We start from the raw sequence: 17,007 nt of genomic DNA, 5'->3' as shown, positions 1-17,007 counted from the left end.
AAGGCTAGCAAACCATAACAGAGGAAAATTAGGCTCAATTTTACTCCTAAAACCGAGATGTTTCAGCTGATCACACTGTTGCTATCTTAGGCACGTTACCACATGCTTGAAAAAAGTTTCTTTGTGTCTCCGTACAACAAAAAAGTACCTAAAAATAACTCGAATATTTACTTGTATTAATGTCTTTGACAATTAAATAATAGTATCACTGTTGAAAATTAGTAAAAAAAAAGTATTTAAGCACAGAGATCTTGGGTGCAAGAGTGACTTCTTGTAAGCTATTGCTGACCGTGTTGCTATTAGTTTCCTTAGCATCTGAATTACTTGAATCCGTTTTAGATTTGCCAGTTGAAGTCGTTCACGAAGAGTGGAGGGCCTGAGCAAAATTTTGTAGGAGCGCTTTAACTTACAATTTAACATCTGGATTTTACTTTAACATTTATTTTGCTTTTTCTAAAACTGTGGAGAGTGTTCCTGTTATTACGCAAATTGTGCAACTATAAGTTAGGGGATTACATAAAAAGGTTTATCATAAATTTCGTTCTGTATTAGAGTAACTTTACTCATAGGTTTAAGATGGGGCGAAAGTCGTCTGGCTGTCTTTATGGTTCCAGGTAACAACTAGAATACGGCACATCAATACAAATTGCTAGCAAACAGTTAAGTAATTGCACAGGATAACTCAAGAGAGACTCAAAATTCAAATATCAAGAAATATCGTTGAGGAAATCCTTGAGTTCCAGATGAGATTAAAAAAATAAAACTTGCTTTCCTGGAAGTTGATGAAAAATCAAATGCTTAATTCATTCAAGAAATGGATCAACATGAAATCGTTTTCACAAGTGAAAGAATTATTCAAGAAAAATTCCTTCACTTGTAGCATCCGAAACGAACACTCATTGGATTACTCTCCAGAAAAAGAAAATCGCGTTTCTTAGAGTTAATAAATTTGAAACAAAAATTTTTCGGAGTAAAATTGAATATCAAATTCTTCTATGTAGACGAATTCAGAAATGTTTAAGATAAAGTTATGAAGGAAAAGTAATCTTTAATAATTTTGACGTAAGTAATGATGAAACTATGAAAGCTTGTCAGAAAACTCTCCCAGGATATCCCCGTTGACGAATTAAAAGAGGACCTTAAATCAAAACGAATCCCACTTCTAAAAATAAATCAATTTCACTCTTAAAATGGTTGAAATTTAATAAATCTCTCCAACTTTTTCTATGAGTTATGTAAATCGTATGAAGCTATGAAATTTATAATGTTACAACTCACTTGCACTTGAAAGTCAAAATGCATTATGTCAAGGCGAAACCCGGTGTATTCATACTGAGTCCAAAAATTCTACGAAGTGTGTAAAGGGTTCTAGCCTTCATCGATCCTAAGACTACTATATTTAAAAAAATGACTGGCAAATTTAATTGCATCCTAAGTGAAGTGAATCACTCAATAAGTAGTAGAGATTGTCCAAAATTTCCTCTACATACAGGATAAAGTAAAATGAAAAATCCTCAGTGACATCTTCTAAATAAATTTGAATTAGGTTATTACGCACATTTTGTACTACTGTGCGCCCTTTCAAGTATTATCAAAAGGCAAAAGAAACGTAATGTCTTCATTCTATTTTCCATGAGATATCGCGTATTGTATCTCAGAGTATCACCATTCGACAAAGTATGAGATCTTTATCTTTCATTAAGTAAGGCATTAAGGAGGGAAAAAATTAAGATATTATCAAGGCCATTAAGAAGACTTTTTTGGAAGGAATGCATATAGTTGTATGTTTTTTTTTTTTTAATCTTATGCTATTTTTTTTAATCTTATTTTTTTTTTTTTTTTTTTTTTTTTTTGTGATTTAAAAAGTGAAACATTTGAATAATGATAATACGTTAATAAATTAAAAGTAGAATAATATTGTGTGAACCAATGGCACAAGGAGGAACTGCGTAAAGCAGAAGAAAACTGTGAGTGAGCATGTCATTATAAATTTAAAATATCATACGTATTTCTGATTAATATAGCCTTTCCGAATGCTCATTGAAAGACATATTAGCCGTGCTTTACTGTATTTTTTTTTAATATGTGCAGTTTTCAAATGCATCGTCGCCTATACTGCGTCGCAAAGTATTCTTTTGGAAATGCAATTCAAATAAATAAAATCGGATTCCAAAAAGCATTTATGAATAAATATACTTGAAGTACCTAATCCAAGTGAATGAATAGAAAATTTTAGAACAATTATTTGAAGAAATGTAATTCAACCACGCAACTGAAATACTTAATAGAAAATTCTAAAAATGCATACATATAAATAACAGCTGTGATTAAAGTAGTATATAACACGAATTAAAAATATTTGCAAAAAGTAATAAATGATGCCCTGTTTTTTTTTCGTAGGTGCAAAATATAAGTTAAAGTGGACAGCTTAATACAAACTGAGAAGTTTGCCAAGGGAATTTTTGGCCAAAAGTGAAGAAACGGCGATAATTAATATTCTACTCCGAATTTCGTCATCAAACTTTATTGAGTTTGGGATTTAGGCATAATTTAAGTCATAAAATCTAAATATTGAAACAAATTTGGAGTATCATTTCATAAACAGACAAACTTTGCGTCAAAAATCGTATGTTACAACAAGGTTATATATAAATTTAATGTACATCTTAAGTCGCACTTTTGAAACATGAAAATTGCAAGTTCAATTTCGTCAACTGATCAAGTAGAGCGAGAATATAGAACTGCCCCATTTTATTTTCGGGGGTAGAGGGACTCGGCCTACCTCTTAGGCCCGTTACAGTCATTTTATGGGATACGTCTTTTTAAGATGAAGGTGACCAGTACAGTTACATTCAACTTAGGTAACAGTTGATTGATAGTGTAATAAATACCGGCTGAAAAAGTATTAAAAAAAGTAAAAATTCAGTTATTCGAAAAATGCAGGTGGTAACACGATGCGATTTTCACCAAAATTTACAGAAAGAGATGAGTTTCTTTTAATGAAAAATAAAAAGAGATTTTATGGCCAGAATAGTTATACTATTCACCGACAAGTGCTAATTCAGTTATGTCAAAAGTTGTAGCAAGGCCCTGCGATGCCTAATATGATGCCTGCTTGAATAAACAGGTGCCATCCTTACTTTAACCATTCTGTATCTGCATCAAAAGGTCATATAGTGCTGCGGCATAATTCGGAACATAGTTAAGATTGCAAATTAAAAGAGTGTGTAGTGGCCATCATTCACAAGATTGTCCCTCAGACATGGTATGAATTCTGCATAGCATTTAAGAGTGTTCAGCTCTAATTCCTATTATATGATGAAGAATAACGTCTTTCATCACGACCAGTAACGTCTATCGGCTACTATACACCTACGAAGCAAAAATGTAACTATTCGACCAAAAAAAAGTGTTCGTTATTAAAATGGAATTCCGTATCTTCACACTTCTGCGAAAACCGCTTCAGGCTATTAGTCATACTTATCGAATTACTGGATTTTTACTTTTTTTGTTACTTTTTGTTCATCCGGTAATAAAATACAATACACTTTTGCGTGATACAGTTCTACGAGTATATTTCAATATGTGTTTCAGCTTTATTCACAACTACCAGTTTGTATCAAGAAGTTTGTATCAGAGAAGATAAGGGTGAGGTTAAATATGTTAAGAAATCTCAACCATATATTTTTATTTTGACATAAAAGTGTAGTGTTGGTATCAGAAAATACTTAAAGATATCTTTATTTACTACACTTTAAACAAGCAAGGTGGAAAATAAAATCTGTGCTCCTTTACATGCAAATTAATCAGTAGGAATACTAACTTTTTTAATGAAATTAAGAAAAAGTGTCTACATTTTTTTTAATTATAACATGTTACAATGAATTTTATAATTTTTTTACCTCTCGGCTACTTTATATGCAATTTCTCTAATTTCGAGGTTTTATTTTGGCGTCAGTGTGTTTAACTTCTCTTCTTTTAAATACTAACACTTCCAGAATGTATGGTTTGCCTCGACGTGCATTTTAGGAATTTAAGACAGTAACTCATCTTAAGGTAATATCTTATACACCTTATTTTTAGTGAATTTGTAAAGCAGTTTGGTTCTATGTATTTATTTTGTATATGTATGCATTTTGTATATATGTTTCACAATTAACAACTTTTTTTCTTGAACTCATGGTTTTCATCAAATATTTAAACTATAAAAATATGAATTTAATGTTTCAAACTTTGCTTATCTTAGTTTATTCTTGTGTCATGTGGCGTCTTAAACTTGAGAACGAGAAATAGTATTGGAATAATTTCTGAATACTTCGCTTTTATTCTTGACGCTCTGGTTATTTTCATTTTTCATGAGAAATTTTGCGAAACTGTTAATTTGATTTTTAAATTGGCATTCCTTAAAATAATTTTTAAAATGCATTTTGTCTTCCTGGGAAAGATTCGAACTTCTATAAAATTTCATAAAGCAAGGACGACATTGTTGACATTAAACACCAATTACGCTAATGGATCGAATAGCAAACCACAGAGGAGCACTTAAACCTGATTACTGTCATGATTAGTTACGAGTACTGCGTAACACTACGTTATTATATTGTTGATCATTTATATCTGAGTATTACGTTAAATCTCTGAAATGCCAAGAAGAATTTAAAAAGTAGAATGGAGGTTTAAATTGTATTCATTCATGATGCTTAAATTATTACTTAAAAGTCGAGTTCATCCTACACTAAACTTATCGGAATAATTGTCTTTTTTTTTACTTATTACGTGTTCCATCTTTAGGCACTACCCGGAAAGGGAGGGGTGCCCATGGAGGCCTTTATAAGCGAAACTGGCTGGTATCCACGTTACACATCGATAAAACCTCGAAAACGCCCATGTAGTCAGCCTGTTCGCCGGAACTCGAGGCCCGAACTGAACTACCAGTGTTCAGCGGCTTTTACCGCTCGGCCGCTATTGGGCGAATAATTAAGTCTAATTTAAATTTCACATTAAATATTTCTCTTCCATCATCTGTCCAAACACGTTTCGACGCGTTTAATGAAAACTAGGGAACCTAAGGTGAAGGTTTTACTGCTTCGTGTGTTCTACAAAGTCTTTTCCCACCTGCGTACAATGCAGACAACATTCACGCTACCGTATGAAACTCTAAAAAAGTCTGTATTTGGGGTGTTATTCAACTTGCGAGTCACTGTGATTGGAATGTTGGTTACGTTCTGATAGCGTTGATCGTTCATATGAAGTTTTATTTTCGGGAATAAAATGTCACTCGGCGACAAATGGAGTGAATGTGGAAGACTGTCAAGAACTAACACACGATTTTTGACTAGAAACTGCACCATAACTCCAACTCTATCGCAGGCGCATTGTCATTCAGAAGAGACATCTCTCTCCGACGAACCCGTCAAATCCTCTTGTGCAACCGGTCCGCAACGCTCGGTAACTGCATTCTGAGTTTTATCCCAGTTATGAATGCATTGCCAGGAAGGAAATCTGCCAAACCTTTTGGAAGTGTACGTCTGCTAAGAGTTAATCCTTTTTCCTTTTATTGCCAAATGCTTGGAATGTTTCTCTGTACAAAAAACATGTTAAACACGATTTCAGTTAATTATGCGGTTAGTGAATGCTAAATCTATTTCTTTAAATCTTTGATTTAATGTTTTTGTTTAAAAGATAGTCGCTAATACTCTTCCCCTCGCTTTTTCAAATATGATTTTTCAATATTTAATTTTATGTAATGGCTCCTATGATTCATTTGAGTAAAATGTGAAAGTTATTTGCCTGAATGTGCATAAATGAGGATTTGTTTCCTGTTACTATTTAGTGTAGCTTCTGGTTTTATGCAGGGGAAAGTGAGTCAAGATTCTCGCAAATATCGCTTAAGCGTTTTTCCTGGTTATATGTATCACCTTGATGTTATACGTGGCTGTAACTTGTCTTTATATCATAAATTAGCTCCCAAAGTATATTCACTTTCTAATTTAAAGATATGAAGGAAATATTTTAAATTATTTGAATTGAATATATTTAATAAAATAGACCGGCTAATCTTTAGAATATGGAACAGGTAGTTTGGCGACATTTTGGTAAGGCGATAAAGGTTACTAGCTAGGACTTTAGCAATAATCTGAGAAGTACACAGTTCGAATCACAGATTATTTTGTCTCCGAGAAATGAGAGATCATGAGACATGTAATGTGACATTTTCCGAAAAATTCCGATCGTGATTTTAGCTAATAAGCACTTAGAAACAATTTCGCTGCTAAAGTGCAGAATCGCCCACTTATTTGTTTTGCGCTTTTTACAAGAGTAAGATGAATTAGATTTTTGTCAATTTTCTTTGACTTTTTAAGTGAAAATAGGTCGATGTGTACATAAAGTCAAGAGTGTGCTCAATGCCATTTTTGTGCAATTCTGGGATGTTTTTAAGTCAAAATAGATCGACGTGTACATGGATGATACCGTGTATGTGCAATTCTTAAAAACGCGGCAAGCAGTTTGCGATTCTCCCAATTTCGCACCTAATCTTCGTCATGACTAAGCATTTTTGTTCCATAAAAGTTCTAGTATAAGCGTAATTCGGCTAGCAGATTGTTGGAAAAAATGTTGAGTTAAAAAAAAATGCCTTTACTTCGTGAAAACAAAATGGCGTCCAAAACAAAACTAGCAGGTTGCTGTAGCAGGGTTGGTCGCCAAATGTTCGCCAAAAAATCGCCAAGTTACCGTAATGTAAAGATTCACCAATAGACCTCTAGGACATGTATTAAACTATTATTAGTCTTTGTTATATTCAAATTATTTATCATGTATGTCAAAGCTACAGAACTCGATACCATATAATTAGGCAAAGAACTTTACAAAACTGTTTTTTAAATCATTTTGCGTAAATGTTTTATCGCTCGAAATTCCAGCGTTAAACGTTAAACTACATCATGAACTCCAGAACAGAAAAAATAGTATATTGAAATTCGGAAACTTATTATTCGAATGATGGAGAAATTTAAATCTGTTTTCAAAGCCAGATAATGCAGTCATCAAGCTATTCAAGATATATGCGCTAATATAGATAGAAGAAAATCTTTCATACCTAGATAGAATGGGAAGATTTCCTTTGGCTGAAATTTTAAGTGGCTCAAAATTACAACATAGAATATGTTAAAAAATGTTAAATCACAATTATAGTTAAATAACTTTAGCTTGTAATTTACGGAATTCCGTGTCCTATAGAGTCGGTGCAACATCGTAATTTTTAATCAACTTGTATAAGAATTTTATCCCTGCATATCAAGCTTAATATCTTATGATACAATAAATTTCAATTCTAACTTACAATAGAAACACACAAAAAAAGAAAGTTCCACCAGCAGTCGAGCGATAAAATCACTGAACACTGTTAGTTCCACCCAGTTTCGAATCCCAGCGAACAGTATGGCTGTATCCGAGTTTTCTTGGGTTTGCCTATTTGTTACAGAATAGATGCGAACCAGCTTTGGTACTCTTCTATTATCGGAACCGGATTCAGAAATGCATGCATGTATGTATGCACTTGGGCATGTATGTACATATAGGAGTGTGTATATACATACACATACATAAGTACTCGTATACAAGCATACATACATTTCTGAATCTGCTCCCGATAACAGATGACTATCCTAGTTTCCCTTAAAATTCTTCCGCTAAGGTTTGCGGTTAGACAGATAACCCTCAAGTTGGTTTGTCCTAATCATAACGTAACATAACCTAGTTTCCAGAAGAGTAACGCGCCCACAAGCGGGTGAGTAGTAAAGTTGCTGAACACTGGTAGTTCGGTCCGGGCCACTAATCCTGGAGAACGATCTGGTTCCATGAGCATTTTCGTGGTTTTCTCCATGTGTTATGTGTATACGAACCTGTTTCCCTTAGAAAATCCTCCACGGAGGCATCTTCCCCTTAGGCAGATAGCGCTTGAGTGCTTTGCCATAATTAAACCAAATCAGAGAAGGAACGAATGTTGGAACACAGAAATTTTTTATTAGAGTCGAAAAATTTTGAAACCAGTGAAAAGATGTTCTCAATTTTAGGCTCACGTGAAGTAGTAAATTTCATGTAAAATTACTCACGTAATTTTAATTACGCTACTGGAACGTTTGATATTAATTGCAACTATTGAAGCACTATTTCAGGTACTGGGTGAATTCTATTTTCTACAAGCATAAACATGAGTAACGATATGGTTAGAAAATGTGTAAATTTATGTAAAATATTCAATGTTAGCATCTTGCGTATTAAAATGCTATTACATATTCAAATACAGCAGTGTAGAAACGAGGGGTTTTTAACTAAAAGCAACTTAACTGCCCACCAAAATCGCCCTTGAACTTCCATGTGAAGAAATGCTCAAGCATGTCAACAAACTAATTGGTACATAGTTCGCATAGGTTTATAGTTCGAAAACACCTGCAAAAACCAGAACAAGGCAAGTAAATCGGCGCCTGCAATAGCAACCTTAATGTATCTCTGAGGTACGAGGCATTCTGTCGTAAACGAGTGTGATACTGCACGCGTTCTGGAATCTGACAAGTAAATCTTTTCTCCTTTGATACCGGTTTTTTTTTCCAGAAACTAATATACTTTCTGAAAGCTTATCTCACAAGTAGAAAATCTGTGAAGTCTTAGGGGCAGAGAGACGAGAGTTTAGGAGCTATAGGACCCGCAAAGTATCATTAAAGTTTGTATAGACGGACATATTTCCTGTAATGACATCTGTTTCCTGTATGTTCATGCATTGTCTGCTTCCGAAGTACCTGATGGTAAAGTACTACAAAAAGAACAGGTATTTGAAGGATATACCGAAATGATCCAGCTCTAGATATTCATTTCTTCAGACACTACAAATCTTTTGTTCGTTCCATAATGGACACGATCATTATCGAGAAGGAGCGCATTTGGCATAGCGATAGGTTTTTCTAGCTCTGCAGACTTTGCACTATATCAGATCAGCGCTCATCGTTTCAAGATGCTTTGGTTGCATATTCTGGTTTACAGCGGGAACGTTTCAAGAACTTGATTAAGTATGCTTTTTATAAGGGCGGGTACTTGGAGGACGAACCTGAAATGTGGATTGCGCCGATAGGTTACTGCTTGGATTCACTGACAAATGATGAGTGTGCAACGTGTGAGGCTATCGCTTTTGTGAAATGTGCTCAATGTTAACTGTCTTTCTGCCCGTCTCAATGTTTATTTTATTAATTGCACATTGTCTCTTGTGATAAGTTTTGTTTGAAGTCACATTTTCAACTTTTCAATTTATATTGTTTCTTTTCAACGAGTTTTTTTTTTTTTCCTTTATATTGAGATCTCCACATTCTTACCATATTATTAGTTCATATAAATACGTGATACGAGCATTTGGTATCGTGTTTCCAACATTTTACCAATACTTTTGTGGGTCCTATAGCTTCTAAATGCTTGTCTCTCTAAATTCTAAATACAAGATTTTAGTTTTTCTACTTGTGACATAAGCTTTCAGAAAATAGTGGGTTTCCGGAAAACCAGCATTAAAGAAAAGATTTACTTATGAGAATGTATATTGTAAAGAATTTGAGCCATTTTTTATTTTATTTGTATCGCCTGTCCCAAAAGCCATGACAATTTGCTTCAATGTATTTGGTATTGCCTTGGAATTTCAAATAACTGCTGCTAAGAACTTTTGATGCAGAAAAAAACTACTTGCATATAAAGCACTTTTCGGTATACATCGGAATTGTGTAATAAATTAAGTATTACTACTTCACATCTATCATTAATATTTATATTATAAAAGGAGAATCGCACCATCTTTGGGTAATCGTACAACATATTACTTCCTAATAGTACCTGTTGGCGGCTACTCATTACTCTATTTTGTACCATACTGCTCAACAATATTCGCTGTAGTAAGGTACGCATGCCAGGAGTGTTCTTTATCATTCCATGACGTTAACACACATGTTTCTGTGAAGTTGCATCTACATCTGTCAATACAGCCGACGCTCGAGCCACGTATGCACCCTCTTCTGCGAACTGTATGCTATTGGGAAATGTTAAATACTTGTTTCATTTCTCCTGGACGCTTCGCGGCAATTATCTTCTGGAAGTTCGAAAACTTTTCTTGAAGAAAATGACTTCTTGTAGTATTTTTAAAGCGTAACTAGCTCATAATTATTCAACCAATAGAGAAAAATTACGAATGCGATCTCGCCGTTCGCCTAAATTTACATTCAAGTCATAAGAGTGTACATTGTCTTATTCTCTGGACCGATAACCGGCCCTAAAATAAATGAAAAGTTAATTTCGAGGATTAAAATTTTATTGAAATTAAATATTGTTTACATTACTTATTGACACTTAAATTTTATGGTATGGTGCATCTTCAGACCTTCTGTAAAAGCTTAGATCCCTAATATCTTTTCAAAAATATAATAAATTATGCATAGAAATTGTTAAGTTTCATTCTTAGATACATTTAATAATTTTACTGGTGACACAAAGATGTAATCTCTCAAAAGTTTTTTCTTCTGAGTCGAAGGATTAGGAAAGAAAAATGAATTAGAGAAAAGTGCAGACATGGATTAAGAATAATTTATATTATGGAAAAGCAATCAGCAGCTGCGTGTCTTAGCTTTAAAATGCCTTCGTGGAGGATATTTTAAGAGAAAATAACTCGTATTCACATTTCATGTGAAGAAAATCTCAGAAAATTCGATGCAGTTCTCCCCTTTGTCAGGATATGATACTGTTTCGAACTGCATGAGTTAACGGCTCTGCCTCTCGACCATTAATGAACATAAGTTAGGGAAGGGAATCCTTGTAAATATTGTTGGCTTTTCTCAGTTGAATCAGCATGTTTTCTGACATCTGTGCTTTGCAAAGTTTATTTTAGTTTTGGTCTTAACACGGGCTGAAAAAGAGAAGAGAGTATACTCAAGTGTTTCAGAAAGAATTGGGCCTGTGTCTCATGGAACTACAAACATCCCTAGGGCTCTTTCCCTAGGACTATCGTTGGGCCAAATCGGACACCTGAGTGCGAAAAAATATTAGGCTAAAAAATATCTTAAGCTTCCTCATCTATAATATAGTCCCGATTAGGCTGAGTGATTGCTATTATTCTCCAACCCCAAAACTGACCTTGGGAAATATCATTTTGTGATAGTTGACAACTACCAAACAATGCAGCGAAGGAGGGTTCAATTTTGTATGATACATATTACTTCACTGATGTAAATAATAACCCTAACGAATTGAAAATATGGTGTTCTAAAATAAAATGTCTATTTTAAAGTTAATCGCCTGTATACTACGAAATATGTCATTCTCTTTATTCTTTTAAAAGGCTGTATACCGTGTGTTCTGCTGGTAAACAAAATTTAAAGAAATGGAGGAATGTAGTCTCTGAGATGTGTCATGCCAGTCAAGGATTAAAATTTTTTCTTGAATGCGAAGAAATGTCGAACACTAGAAATAGTTCAAAAATAAGCTTTTGCGATCAAGGGATAGCAGTAAAGTCGGCATTAAAAAAACAATTCTCCAGAGAACGGGAAATCGTCAAAATGCGGAACAAGTTTAGTTTTCTATATAATGCATATAGCTCATCGGCGGCCGAGCGGTAAAGTCGCTGAACACTGGTAGTTTGGTCCGAGGTTCGAATCCCGCGAACGAGCTGGCTGCATGTGTGTTTTCGTGGTTTTCTCCATGTGTGACGTGTATACGAGCCAGTTTCCCCTAGAGAGTCCTCTACGAAGGCATCCCTCCTCTTAGGCAGATAGCCCTAGTGTGCTTTGCCATAATTAAATACACACTATATACCGTATAATACATACAGCGCAGACATAATTACATTAAGAACACAGAAATTAAAAACATTAATGTGACTAGTTCCAGTGCTGTGTTCATATGAGCATGATTTATTAATTTTATTTCTAAGTGAATTTTAATTGTGTATATTACAGATTATCCAGAGCCATGAATCTTGTGAAATTGTCTGCCGTTGCACTTGGCTTTTGCATTATCTTATCTCTACTAATAGACATTCTGAAGGATTCTCTTACGATTTACAGTTTCCTGCCTCTCGTCAAGGCTTTCATTGCGGGACTTGCCATAATGCTGGTTTTGAGCATTCCCTTGGAATTCTGGCTGTCGCGCTTCGTAAGGCCCAACAGATTTCCACCAATTTCATCATCAATGGAGGAATAATTATGCTCTTTCTTAGAATAGTAGTTGCATATTTCACAATCGATCATCCACTTTTTAACGTAAGCAATGACAGTTTTTGTAATTTTTAATATTTTAACATTTTTAATCAGGACGCTTTTTTTATTAAGACTAACTACATTTCAGAAACTATAAAAAAAAAAAGTTAACCTCTTAAGCCATTCAACAGAGTTAAATATTTTCAGGACACGCAAGTTAATACGCTCAACAATGTTTTTTCATATATGGATACAACAGATATATCGGCTACAGTTTTTTGAGTTATTTCCTCTTACCTAAGAAAACTTGTCATTTATTTATCAGCTATTTAATTTGCACATGCGCCATTTTTGCCGTTGATGAGGCAAGATGCGATTGTTTTCATTTTAGTAAATTGCATTGAATGACAGCCAACAGATTTCATTTCGCAGTTGCATATTCGTTTATATTGTACATCAATTTTGCAAGTTGTTTTTGAATAACCTTGTCATGGATAGTGATCGCGGCTCGTTAAAATTAACCACATAGCGGTAGATACTGGCTAAAAAGCTTATTACTGTTATTCTTCTATTGCCTAGGTCGGCAATATAGTAGTTTAGTCAACTTTTATTTATGTCCAATTTTACGAGATACGCTAATGTTCTTTTGTGTATACTTAAGATAAATCCCAGGAAGGGGCATCCCTTTCTGAATTTTTTGGTGTATTTAGAGGTTAGTTTATACAGTGTTTTATTTTTCTTAAACTCTTGTTTTAATTCCCTCCATTTTGATCCCGTATGAAAGCTTCTGATGAAACTTATTTTTATGTCTAAAATGAATTTCTTCTATACTGTTTCATTTAGAGAACATTCACAAGCAGCTTTAGCGTATTAAGCTAACTTTTCCTAAGAAGCTTCAAAATGAATATAATTAAGGACACATGAATTAAGGTTCTCTCGGGAAGTAATTTTTGCTGGTTGTTTTAACGTTATTATTAATGGTTTCAAATACCAATTCTTCATGAAATTGAAATAAATCCCAAATTTCCTTCCTTCTTCTGATTAATCTTATAAAAAGATCTAGAAAATCCTTATATTGACAAGAATTGACTAAACAAAGAGCCGTAAGTCTTGCAAATTATGCTGTCTACGATAACGATAAACTCATATGAAAAAATCTTGCCGGAACTAAAACCTTTCACTCTTTACAAATCCACATTTCCTTAGGTTAGTGGTCTTCAAACTTTATAGATTTCTAACTATATAATTTGTTTTCTGTGCAAAACTTAAAACTAATTTTTGGGGTAGAAAATTCTTGGAAAAGTTACCATTCTTAGAAAAATGCTTAAAAATAATTGAAAATATATTAATTTAGTGCCGCTTCAAATAGCAGATGAAGGGAAGATCATTATTTCATTAAAATTTTATTCGCAAAAAAGATTAACTTTGCATTTTAAACACTAACAATAGAAAAATATACTGGGTACTTTCTGATTACCCGCCTCCCCTTCCCCCGATTTCAACGTATGGTAAAACTGCGGTGTTTTTAAAGTATTGAAGCAATAGCAAACTCGTATTACGAGTTGAGTGCACATGGTTCTTATGCTTTACATTTAACTAGTATTTCGCTGAACAGTGTCCACTGCCTGCAAATACGTAAACATTACTCACACAGATTTCCCCCTCTCAAAATTTCTTAGAAAATGCTTGTTTTTATTACTTATGAACAGAAGTTTACCTATAAGGCATAAGCCTGTGAAACAAACTGTTTTTCTGTTTTTTGTGTTGTCTTCATATTCAAATGAAATGGCGAAATTTCATGGTATGGGGGGGGAGATGGATAATCAGAAAGTACCAAACAAAATTTAACCATTTTAGATAATTAGTTTTGTTTTCTACGACAACAAATTCTTTGGAATTTTGATTTTGACTTAAAAAACTTCGAATTCAAGAACTGCTAGGAGCCACAAGGTTCCAAGCAGAAATTTTCAATCGACTGCTTTAGAGCAAGCAATTTGTATAAGAGTTAAATTTTCTTAAAATTCTTCCACGAAGGCATCTCTCACATTAAACAGATAATTCTAGAGTGTACTTGTCTCAGTTAGTCGATGGTATGGTGGTGTATTTAATTATAGCAAAGCACACTAGGGCTATCTGCCTAAGGGAAGGGATGCCTTCGTGGAGGACTTTCTAAGGGAAACTGGCTCGTATATACGTTACACATGGGGAAAACCACGAAAACACCCATGCAACCAGCCCGTTCGCGGGATTCGAACCTCGGACCGAACCACCAGTGTTCAGCGACTTTACCGCTCGGCCGCTGGTGAGCGATCAGTACTCGGAACAATGGACTTTGAACAATGGAAAGAGCTCCTTTACTTTTTAAATAGTAAAGGAGCTCTTACTAAACTGACTAAAATATGCAATCTTGTAATGAACGATATTCGTACTCATCAACTAGCTGAGTCATTGTCGCATAAAGCTTTTTTTATTAACTTATGTACTTTTACTATTTATTCATTTTATTCATATTCTTTCTTTTCCTCATTTATTTGATTTCTATTTTTATATTTTTGTTTATAATTTTAAATACTTACTTGTAAAATTAAATCAGCAACTTTTTTATTACAACTTATAACTCTGAATTATATGTAGCATATGAATTCAAGTCGTCATTGTTTATGTAACACTATGTATTTTCTGATTTTTTTAGAAGAAAAAATTGTCGTTAGAACTCTCAGCCCTACTCTGGTGGTGGCTGTTGGATTGTAAATCTATCCGCTCAAGCAGGTACTATTCTGTTTGGTATACACTTCAGGTCAGAAACTGTTTGCCTTGGGTCTGCTGCGTTAACCGTGCGGCCGATTATTATCGGCCAGGAAGGTTGCAGCACAGTCGTATAATACATTACATTACCTTAGGTCAGAAGCTGCTCAATGGTGATAAATAAATAAATGCTTGGGGCATAACATCTGTAGAGATAGCTTGTGAGTACTATGCTATGCTTGATGACCAAGGGTTACAAAAGTTTCCCTAACGCTAATACTCTACACCCGGTTTTCGAACAAAGTCGTGGATCTGTTAATACTGTGATAGGAAAAACATCTAATAAAAGTTATACAATCTGTATATTGATTGAAGCACATACAAAATTACGAAGGGGCTTGAAAATTACTTTCAAGAAAATTTTTTCAATACATTCACATAGATCCAAAGCCCTTCATCTGAACTTCCTCCTGTAGAAGGAAATAGCATGAAACAGCTTTCGGGCAATGCATTAAAGGTAAAACTTCGCAGCAGGGAACCAACTGATTATTGTATATCATTAAAACTATCTCCGCAGTAAGTAGTGTTTGCAGCCTCACCAGTGACGAAGTTGTTACAGGCATTGAATGCTTGGAAGTTCGGCTTGCGTTCAATCTCGGGCAAATGAGCTGGCTACATGAATGGGTTTCGTGATTTTTCTCCATGTGTGATGTGAATACGAGCAAGTTGCCCTTAGAGAGTTCTCCTAAGCCAAACAGGCCTTGCGTACTTTTCCACATCGGAATAACCTAACCTAACACACTGTTTGCGTAAAACTGAAGTATGAGTGCTTGACATAATAGGAAGCAAGTACAGCTACGGTGTTAAACAGAAACGGTGTTAAACAGAAGGAACGGTGTTAAACAGAAAATGAGACTGTAATGTTCATTTAAATGCCAAAGACCTTAAAATATCATTCACAAATTGTAGTCAGACCTCATTATTTGCAATTCGTTTGTTCACTGAGTGTTTAATGTACTTGTTTAGTATACTTGATATAAATTTTATGAGTTTCCAGTACTTGTTTCATCTTTAAAATAAACCAACAAAATTATATACCTGACTTGTTGTGCAACTGTTAGATACGACTACCTTCTCCCTTCTGGCGTTGTGCAAGAATTCGGATACACTACGAGAAGCCCTAACAGAAAATGTTTGGGGAACCACTGCTGTAGAGTATCTGAAGTAACAACTAAAGCTTAGGAACTTAGGATTTAAGTGTTTTATTCTCATAAAACTTTTTTTATTTCAGGTATTGGAGCGATGGGTTACTTCGTGAAATGTCTAATAATGGTATTAGCCAGTTGCGCTGTCTCGTCTTTAACCTGCGCTCTGTTCATCTATCTATTGACGGTCTTATCACCTATTCATATTTTAACAGCAATTATCATCATTTGTATCATTTTTTTCATCGTTGAGATAATACTGATTCTAAGATGGGGAATCTCCTCCCAGAAAGCAGCAACAGACCTCGAAGTTTTAATTTCAACACAAATCTAAGAATGAGTACGGAAATTCCTTAGATATTCCTGCTCTTTTACATTTAAATGTGACAAATTTTTTGTAGTTTTAGGATTTTAAACTTTGCACATAATTTTAATGCAATATTATAACATGAAAGACAGAAAGCATCTAGAGCGCTTCAGAAATTGAATGTAAATGCGCAGTTTGTTTTAAACACTTTATAATGTAATATTTTATTAAATATTTTCATTAAAAGATGGTTTCATTCTATCTGTCTTCATATTCAATGTATGTTTGTTATGCTGATGTGAGAATAAGTCTGTTCATGATATTTTCATTGCCACAAAACGTATTTTTAATTGAAAGAATTTTCTTTATCATGTGTACGGTATATAAAACTTGTTTGATGCTGAACTTAGTGGAAAAAGCAGATAAGTTAAAATTTATGCAATGAAACTGAATTAATAAAAAAAAGCACTTCTCTAGTTCGCAACATAGAATTATATTCCTCTTCCATAAACAATCTTGACTTCTTTATAGT

General features: G+C 34.2%; 1 long non-coding RNA gene across 2 annotated transcripts; it reads left to right on the top strand.

Moving 5' to 3' along the window:
- Window positions 1–3,994: 3,994 nt before the first annotated feature.
- Window positions 3,995–16,736, top strand: LOC118199663 (uncharacterized). 2 transcript variants are annotated; one of them, XR_004759980.2, is made up of 3 exons: window positions 3,995–4,056; window positions 11,979–12,281; window positions 16,255–16,736. It is a non-coding gene; the product is annotated as an uncharacterized LOC118199663 (long non-coding RNA). The 2 variants fall into 2 exon arrangements; XR_015041804.1 differs by lacking the exon at window positions 11,979–12,281 and having other exon boundaries at window positions 3,996–4,056.
- The last annotated feature ends 271 nt before the right edge of the window (window positions 16,737–17,007 follow it).

This window comes from Stegodyphus dumicola, chromosome 6, assembly GCF_044657685.1.
Source record: "Stegodyphus dumicola isolate Sdum_Otavi_A_Nest chromosome 6, ASM4465768v1".
In the NCBI taxonomy this organism is placed as follows: Eukaryota; Metazoa; Arthropoda; class Arachnida; order Araneae; family Eresidae; genus Stegodyphus; species Stegodyphus dumicola.
The sequence above is the reverse complement of the archived record's forward strand: the minus strand, read 5'-3'. Positions and strand labels throughout refer to the sequence as shown.